Raw genomic sequence first — 10,300 nt, 5'->3', positions numbered from 1 at the left:
ATCTTTTTTTAAAAAATTGACTTCATGGCAGGGAAAACGAATTTGACATACAGATAAGTTAGCATATAGAACTCCAATTAACCAAAACCAAAATCTACAGCCAGGCATATCATAGTCAAGATTTCAGAAATTCAACACAACAATAGAATCTTAATATCTATTAGGGAAAAGAAACAAATCACCTATAAAGGAAAAGCTCATCAGAAGTCCGACAGCTGACTTCTCAGCACAAACTCTCAAGTCGAGGAGAACATGGAGTGAGGTATTTTAAGCTCTAACAGAAAACCACTTTCAACCTAGACTGATGCAGCCTGCAAAACTATCTTTCAAAATTGATGGATAAATAAGGTACTTCCATGACAAACAATATCTGAGGAAATTTATGACCACCAATTCAGCACTCCAAAATGTTTTGAAGGACACTCTAGAAAGAGATAACAATGACTACAACTCCATGAACCCCAACGGAAGAAATTTATCAGACAAGGCAGACAAACAGAAGGATCAACGAAAAAAGAGGGGGCGACTGACAACAGAAAGGAACATAACAGGCATAAGTCAATACTTATCAGTTATAATTGTCAGTGGTACTGGTCTCCACCAATCAAAAGAAACAGACCGGCAGAATGTATCAAGAAGCAAAATCCAATAATACGCTGCATACAAGAAACACATTTAATTCAAAAGTACATTCATGGACTGAAAGTCAAAAGAGAAAACAATTATCCATGCAACAGGAACTCGAAAAAAAGAAAGAATAGCTATTTTATGTGCATATGAAGTGAATTTCAAGCTAAGACTGATCAGGAGAGATATGATCACCATATCATAGTAAAGAGAACAATCCAAAAGGAAGAGATAACAATCACAAATGTATGTGCGACAAATCCTAGTGCACCCAACTATAACAAATATTAACAGGCCTGAAAAATCAGATAAGCACTAACACAGTTGTATTGAGGGATCTCAATACCCCACTGTCACAAAAAGACAGATCAGCTAGACAAAAAACCAGTAATCAAATATTAGAACTGAATCAACCTGTGAACAAATGGACTTAGGAGATGTCTAGAGTGTTTCACCCACAACATCTAAATACACATTCTTCTCAGTTTCACATGGTACATCTTCCAAAATAGACCACGTACTCGCTCATAGAACATAATTCAGGAATGCAAAGGAATTGAAATTCTTCCATGTATATTATCAAACAATGGTGCAATGAAACTGGAAATCAGTGGCAAAAGAGACCATGAGAATTTCATAAACACATGGAAGTTAAATAGTACCCTCCTGAACAACCACAATGTGTCACAAATGAAATTAAAGAACAAATTAGATAACTTCTACAGTTAGATAATAATTACAGTACAGCATACCAGAACTTATGGGACATGATGAAAGCAGTCCTAAGAGGGAAGTAAACAGCAGTGAACACCCAGGTCAGGGGAAACAGAGAAAGTGCACAGAAACAATTCAGTGGTGAATCACAAATTTCTAGAAACAGAAAAGCAGACTAAGCAAAAAGCTTGTACAAGGGTGGAAATCATAAAGAGCGGAGCAGAAGTTAACACACTGGAGACTAAGAAAACAATGCAAAGAATCAATGAATCAAAGAGTTGGTTCTTTAAAAGATTAAATAAAGTTGACAAACCCTTAGAAAACCTTATCAAAAAAGGAAAGAAAGGACTCAAATCCATGTAATTAGGAATCAAAAGGGTGAAATCACAACAAATCCTAAAGAAATCCACAAGATCATTTATACCTACTTTGAAAACTTGTATTCTACTAAGATGGAAAATGCAGAAGAAATGGACCAATTCCTAGATATAATTGAATTACCACATCTGAATAGAAAAGATATAAAAATCCTAGATAAACCAATCAATCAATGAAATAGAAGACGAAATTAAAAACTAAGCCCCCTCCCGAAAAAATCCAGGCCCTGATGGATTCACTGCTGAATTCTTCAAGAAATTTAGAGAAGAACTAATACCACTACTTCTCAAACTCTTTAATGAAACTGAAAGCAAGACAATACTCCCAAATTCAACCATGGAAATAAGTGTTATCCTGATACCAAAATCAGGGATCCAACTAAGAAGAGACTTACAGGCCAACCTTCCTAATGAACATAGGTGCAAAAATTCTCAATAAGATACTGGCAAACAGAATGCAGCAAATCATCAAGAAGATTATACACTATGACCAACTTATATTCATCCCAGGGATGCAGGGATTTTTTTTCAACATATACAAATCAATAAATCTCATACAATATATTAAGAGAGCCAAGGACAAAAATCACATGATCACTCGCCTCCCTGGTAAGCAGCTGTGGCTCGACCAAGTGGCAGGTGATCCAGGGAGAGAACCAGGCAGCCAGTGTCTCCCAAGATCCACTCCATGTTGGAACTTAGGCCGCTGGGCAACAAAGCAACCCACTCGCTTCCCTGATAGGCAGCCATGAGCCTAGCCGCACATGGGCTGAGAATCAAACGTCCCTCCCCCACCCCCATCCCCATTAGCATATGGGAGCCAGAGGTCTGAGCATCCCTTGGGAGGTTGACTGTATGTAACATAGCAAATATGGGGGATTTCCTTCTTCCATCTCTGTGAAGGTAAATGTTGTTATCACTGTTTTCCTTTGTCCTGATTAATTGGATTGCTCTAGTCAATATGCTGTTCTGATAGGTTTTATGATGTTCTGTATTTGGTTTAATTTTGCTACACCTGATTGAAAAGGACAACTATTGTGAAGATAACAAGATATTCTATGGTACCTGTTACTGTTATCCCAGTAATGTGCTATGATGTTCTGTAGCAGTTTCACTGCATTGTTTCGATTGGCTTTATTCTGTCTTGTTCTGTTGTATTTTACTACCTTCCAAATAAATAAATAAATAAATCGCATGGTCATCTCAATAGATATAGAAAAAGCTTTTGACAATTCCAGCAGCCCTATAGAAAATTGGAATAGCTGGTCTTTATCTCAGTCTGATAAAACTATAACAAACCAGCAACATCATACTAAATGGAAGAAAACTAAAATCTTTCATTCTAAAATCAGGAACAAGTCTCCAGTCTTATTCAACATAGTCCTGGAAACCTTAGCAAGAACAATTAGACAAGAAAAAGAAATAAAAGGAATAATGATAGGGAAGGAAGAAGTTAAAGTATCATTATTTGTGAATGACATGATACTCTATACATAGAAGACTCCAAAAACTTCACTATAAAACTACTACATTTCTTAACCAAATTCAGTAGCATAGCTGTATGTAAGGTCAACATTCAAAAATCAATAGCCAGGCATGGTGCCTGCCTGGAGTGTAGGTTCTGAGTTCAATCCCAGTAACAAAATAAAAAAGAAAATCAGTAGCTTTCCTTTTCATGAATAATGAACTCACTAGAAAGAAATTAGGGAAACAACCCCTTTCACTCGCAATAGTATCCAAAAAAAAAAAAAAAAGAAAGAAAAAGAAAATCCTAGGAATCGATCTATTGAAGGATTGTAAAAGACCTCTCCATTTCTGAAAGCTACAGTACTCTAAAAACAGAGGTTCAAGACAGAAAGATATCCCTGGCTCTTGGGTAGGAAGAACCAATATAATGAAAATGGTCATACTTCCAAAACTGTTATACAGATTTAATGCAATTTTGATCAAAATTCCAACAGCACAACTCAGTGAATTAGAGAAAACAAACCTAAAATTCACTTGGAACCCAAAGAGACCTACCATAGCAAAAAACAGTTCTGGGCAACAAAGGCAAGGCAGGGGCATCACAATCCCTGACTCAAAATTATACTATAAAGATACTGTGATTAAAAAAAAAAACCAGACCTGAATATCAATGGAACAGATTACGAGATGCAGAAACAAAGAACTCCAGACCTACTCAGCTACCTTATTTTTAACAAAGATGCTAACACATTCACTGGAAGAAGATGGCCTCTTTAATAAGTGGTGCTGGAAAAACTGGCTTTGCACATGCCAAAGAGTAAAACTGGTCCCATATCTTTTACATGCACTAAAATAAATTCAAAATAGATCAGAGTTCCAAATATTAAAACAGAAACATTTAATCTTCTGGAAGATAGAATAGGTAGAACACTTGAAGACACTGGTGTAGGCAAAGACTTTATGAATAAAACCTGATCTCACAACAGCTATAACAAGGAATCAACAACTGGGATCCCATCTTATTAAAATGCTCTTGCACAGCAAGAGAAAGCACCACCAAGGTGAAGAGACAACAGTGTGGGGAAACTTTGCCTGCTATTCCTCAGAAGATGACTATGAAAACCATATAAATAACTAAAATGAATCAGACCTCCCAAATTTAAAGACTCAGTCCAAAAATGGGCATATGAGAGGAATACATACTTCTCAGATGAAAAAATACAAGCAGAAAATAAATACATAAAAAAATGTTCAACATCAGTGGCTAGTCAAGAGATACTAATTAAAGCAACACTGAGATCCCATCTCACTCCAGAAAGAATGGCCAGGATCAAGAAATCAACCAATAACAAATGTTGGAAGAAAAACCCTCCTCCACTGTTGGCAAATGTGTATACTGGGGCAACCACTGTGCAGAGTTCTATAAAAACCTAGGATTGGAGGACCTGTTTGACCCAACTATTTCCCTTCTGGGTATCTTTCCAGAAAAATTAAGAACATTGTACCACAGTGATATATATGTGCAGTCCATGTTTATCACAGCACAATTTATAGTTGCTAGATTTGGAAACAACCCAAATGCCCATCAACTGAGGAATGGATAAAAAAAATTTGTGGTCTTTCATACAATGGAGTACTACTCAGCCTTAAAGAAGGATAAACTTGAGACTTTTATAGGTAAGTGCATGCAACTTGAGAACATACCCATAAGTTAAGTAAACCAGACTCTCACATGTCAACATCATAGCATCTCCCTAGTATGAGAAGCTGAAAGAATAAGATCCAAAATGTACAACATATAAGTTAAATGGGAAGAAACTATTCAAAAGAAAAGAGAAACTAGGACAGAGGAGAGGAGAAAAGAAGTGTGTGTGTGTGTGTGTGTGTGTGTGTGTGTGTGTGAAGATAGTTACATTACTAATTTCTCTTAGTTCGCAAGAAAAGTTTGAGCTAACATTATTTGGACAAGTAAATGCCTATATTTTGTACTCTGAGTAAGTAATTTAAAGATAACAATAAATAACAATAAATAATGTATTAGCCATTGTTACTCTCTATTATCTTGTTTGGAAATTTTGTTTTACTTTTTTCTCTTTAAAGTAAAATTTTAAAAATACATGAAAATGTTTTTAAAATTCATAATGAAACATAGGAATTTCCAATAAGCACTTGAAAAAATGCTCAATGTCATTAGTCTTCAAGAGATTCAAAACCACAGCAGTATACTACTTGTGCCCACTTGAATGGCTAATATTAAAAAGATTCACAATATCAGCTCTTAAACAGGACATAAAGCAAGTGGAATGTCATTGATGAGAATATAAAATACACTCACTTGAGTAAATATTCTAACAGCTTCCCATAAAGCTCAATACCTACTTATCATATACACTTAATATGACCCAAAATTCTGTGCCCTAGAGAAATGAAATGCAAGCCATACTAGCTTTGTGCATGGGTGTTCTTAATGAGTTTATAGTAGTAGCCCAAACTTCAAACAATTCAAACAGCCCATAAACAAGTAATATATGTCTTTACCCAAACTGTAGACTACAAATCAATAATATAAAAGAATGAGCTGCTGCTAAGCACAACAGGAATGAACCTCAAAACCATTATGGTGACAATTAGGCCAGGATTCTTTCACTTGATTCAGATGGAAATTATAACGGCACAAAGGGAAGCTCTGCGAGTGGCCCTGAAGTCACGGGGTAGCACTGGTGTTAGGGTTTGTGTCTGGGTGTCCCCCCCCAAGCAGCACGCAGGCTTGGCTCTTCTTCAGAGGTGGCTGGATCCAGAGGACTAAGGGTGTGTGATTAGCCAGCCAGTCCACCGATCAATTTGGCACATTCTGGTTAGGATCAAGGGTGTGAGCCCTACACTCGTCCTAGGGTGGGTAGCCCGCATGCCACATAAGGGACAGAGACAGTCTTCTCCTCTCCCGCGTGTTTTTGCTGTCTTGTGCGCCCCATGAACTGTTCTCTGCCACGTGCCACCCTGCCTTTTAGCCAGCCCATTATGGATGAAACCTCTACAAACTTTGAGCTAAAGAAACTTTTCCCCTTTTAACTTTGAGCATTGGATATTTTATCCCAGCAATAAGAAGAGCAATTAGAATAATTAGATAATGCCAGATGCCAACTATTCAGCTGACACAGCCAGTTGCTGGTTACCGCCACCATCCGCCATCACTGAACGACGCTAGTTTGTGCCAGGCACCAAAGCTGACTCTGCTGGGTGCTGATCTCTGCTGCTGGCCTTCGCTGGTCACTGCTTCCTGGAACTCTTTGATGCTAGTGCCTCTGAAGCTTTCTTGCTCTTTTCTCTCTGCCCACACTCTTCAGAATAAAAATTCCCAAGTACATTTACAGGAATGTTGGAGCCCACACTACTTCAGAAATGAATATGAGTAGTTTGCAGAAATACCAAAGCAAGTCTTTATGGTAACTAGACCTGTGTTTCAGCACGGGCGGTCAGTACTTACGAGAGCGCTCTCCCAGCCAACCCACAAGCGGCTGGCAGTGCTGCTTCTATAGCAACCGCAAGTCTGTGTCAGAGAGGGACAGTCACAGACATAGGTCAAACCCAGGATTTTTCTTCAGAGCACCCACGAGACAGGAAGAAATACAAATTTGAAGAAATGCAAAGTTTAGAGCTGGAGACACGACGACAAACCAACAAAGGAGACTGAGAAGGAGCAGTGATCAAGATACATAAGCACAGAGCTAAGAATGACGTCAATGAAGATAGAGAAGGAACTGGGTATTTACAAATGACATGAAAAATCCGCTGAGGAAGGACGAAAAATCGACCATGACATTGAGCTGTGGAGAAGTCATTGATGACCTTGACTGGCGCGATTGCAGTGATGCTAAAGTTCAATGTAGTGATTTAAAGAAAAAATGGAAGGAAATAAACGAAAGAGCAGATACAGCTGTTCCAAGCTTTTCTGTAAAGAGGAACAACAAGTGGAACAACTGGAAGGTAATGGGGCCCAAGGAAAAAAATCATGTACATAGTTTTTTTGAGAAAAGGGCTTGTTACATAATTCAGGCTGGCCTTGAACTCACCATGTAGCTCAGGTTGGCTTCGCACTCACAGCAATCCTCCTGCCTGAGCCTCCTGAGCTCTGGAATTATAGGCTTATGCTACCATGCCCAGCTAAGAAAATTTGTTTTTAAAATCAACTTCATCAAATCAAACTGTACATACAATAAAATATTCAGATGTGAAGTACACTTTCCTATAGGTTTTAACGAGAGTATATATCGTATTCCCACCACTACGATCTGCAGAGGCCACATTTCCATAACCCTAGAATATTTCCTCATGTTTTGGTTTGCTTTGTTTTCTCTTTTATTTTTCTCTGTCGGCACTCTTGCTTCTAACTACCCACTCGGTGTCTCTACCTGGATGTCAAACAGGCAGCTCAAGTTAACATTTGCAAAATGGAATGACTGATTTCTGTGTCACCCTTCATAAAAACAAACTTTCAGTCTTCCCGTTTTAACGAGTTGCTCCATCCTGAGTTTTTTGTTGGCCTGTGGCTTTGCTTTGCTTTGTTTTTGTGTTGGTGCTGGAGATTGAATCTGACACCCTGTCTCTGAGCTGCACCCTGGCCCCAGTCAGCCGACCTTCTCAGGCAAACCCCTGCAGTCACACTCGAGAACCAGCCAGTCCTGTCAAATCTATCTGCAGGACACGTCCAAAGCAGACCACTTCTCACCTCTGTGTACCACCACGCGGTCTAAGCCACTACTCACCTTTTGCCTGGATTTTGCAATGGGCTTCTCTTTATCACTCTGTGCCTGTGTGCTCCTCCTATAACTTTTCCCTCTATAACCAAAATAGTCATATTAGGTCCCCTACCCTTCACCGGCTCCTTCTGGCCACGGCCATGCAGGTGCCACGCAGGCCTCCCACCTCAAGCCTTTCCATTTGCTATTGACTTTGCCTACGCTGATTCCTCCCTAGATAACAGCATACCTCACTCTGTCACCTTCTGGAGGTGCCTTTTCAAATTCTTAGTAAATTTTCCTCAAATCGTAACGTAGCAGACACCACGCAGTCCCTGACTCCCTTCATGGCTTTACTGCTCTCACAGAGCTCACCAGTCATCACTCACAAGGTGCATTTACTTATTTATTCACTGTCTGTCTCCATAGTAACCTCCCAGAATATGCACCTTTAATTTACTCCCAATGCCCAGATAGGTGCTTTCTATTAGTACACAATAACTACAGAATTAGTGAACTAAGGAAAATCACGCTTGGACTTGAGAGTCAAAGTAAGTGAAAGAGCCAGAAATGTAACTCCAAGTGTTAGAAATGGGCAAATAAGCCGGCCGACGCGATTTCCCTGAGACAAGGTGGGCCCTGGAAAGTGGTGTAAGCAATGTGTCCCTTAGAGCACAAGACTGAGGTCAAGTTCTATGGTCCTGTTAAAGGTAAAAATTATGAACGGAAGGTCTTTCGAAAAGATGATTCTTGCACATGATTGGAAAGCTACAGCTGCTGGATCACTACTATGAAGGAATTAGCCCAAATCATTACTATAGTACTAAGGTAAACGGAACTTCTGTCCAGAAAAGAAAATGTGTCCTGGAAGTAAGATAAAAAGGCATTTAAACTCCTTATGTCAGAAAAAAATAGAGCAAACAGTTTGAAATAGGCAAAATTAAATAGCTTTGGAAGGAATGTGTGTCTAGCTACCCACCTTCCCCTTCATACGCTGAACCCCTTTTTCCCTAGTTGGTAATATTAGGGGTCTTCCTTTTTGGAAGGTCACAAGGTCACAATTCTGTGAGTAAGGTTACCACTCTTACCACGAAGCCCCAGGAAGTTCCTCTGCCCCTTCTACACAAGGACAAGCACAAAGTTGTCATTTATGCCAAGTACAGAATCAGTTGCCCTCCAGACCTCAGACTTCCCAGTCCCTAGAACTGCAAGAAAATGTTGTTATTCATAAACTTTCTAGTTTATGCTATTTTTCATAGATGTTTAAAGAGACCAAGATACTGGCTGGGGATTTAGCTCAGCAGCATAAGCACCTGCCTGGCAAGCACGAGGTCATGAGTTCAATCCCCAGTACTACAAAAAAAAAAAAAAAAAAAAAAAAAGAGAGACCAAGATACTAATTCTAAGGGAAGATGTATTATATTACAGTCCTATCTAATTTGAAGATTGCAAAGCCACAATGAAGAAATTTAGGTACTGCTGGTCACTAGATGGAGCTAGAGTTGTAAAGAAAATAGTCACCAGTGGCTTGCATTTTAAAAAGAAAGAAAGAAATGAAAAAAATTCATACTAGCAATCTACTGTGGATTCCAACCCTCGGGTCCATTAAGGCTTTCCTGCCAGAGTCCATCCCATTTGGAAGCCTGAGGGGAGAGAACGAGAGTGAAATGAACTGGTAAACAGCAGATCAAAGTGATCTGCATGGAATGACAAAGCTGATTTTAATCTGGACCCAAAGGATTTGTTTTGCGAATGTACAATAGAAATTTATTTCTTACAGTTCTAAAGTTGAAGAGTCTAAATTCAAGGAACCAGGCTGATTCCAAGTCCTCACAAATGAAACTCTCTCCAACCTCAGTTTGTTTTTGTTGTTGCCGTTCTTCTGGAATTTGAACCCAGAGCATACCCATGCAGGCAAGCGCTCTACTGCTGAGTCACACTCCAGCCCCGGGTGAGCCCTGTTTCTGCATCCTGATTTCGCTGAAGGGCAGACAGGGTGAACATGTTCTCCCCAATCTCTTCTATAAAGGCACTGTGTAACCTCACACATGAGCACAGCCTTCTTAATTTATTAATTTCCCAAAAGACCCTCATCGCTTTTTTCTATCCATCACACTGGGGATGGTGGAGGACCCCAACATTCAGGCCGTAGAAAGTCAAGGAGGCTGTGGGTTACTCCACTGTCCTTCATGGCCGCAGACATGACACAGGATGGAGAACTGTACTGAACCGCGTGGGGCTTGGCTCAGTGAGTATGAAACACCACGAGATGGCCCGGGAGTTCATGGTCTAGCCAAGCAGGTGACTATAAGGACTGGTCACCGAATTTAGGCTGGTGAAGACGGAGAGTCATGGGCTATGCATGGTGCCCAGGGCTAT

Source organism: Cavia porcellus, unplaced genomic scaffold (genome assembly GCF_034190915.1).
Source record: "Cavia porcellus strain 051 isolate PalLab524CR breed Dunkin Hartley unplaced genomic scaffold, mCavPor4.1 scaffold_9, whole genome shotgun sequence".
In the NCBI taxonomy this organism is placed as follows: Eukaryota; Metazoa; Chordata; class Mammalia; order Rodentia; family Caviidae; genus Cavia; species Cavia porcellus.
This window is presented reverse-complemented; position numbering follows the sequence as displayed.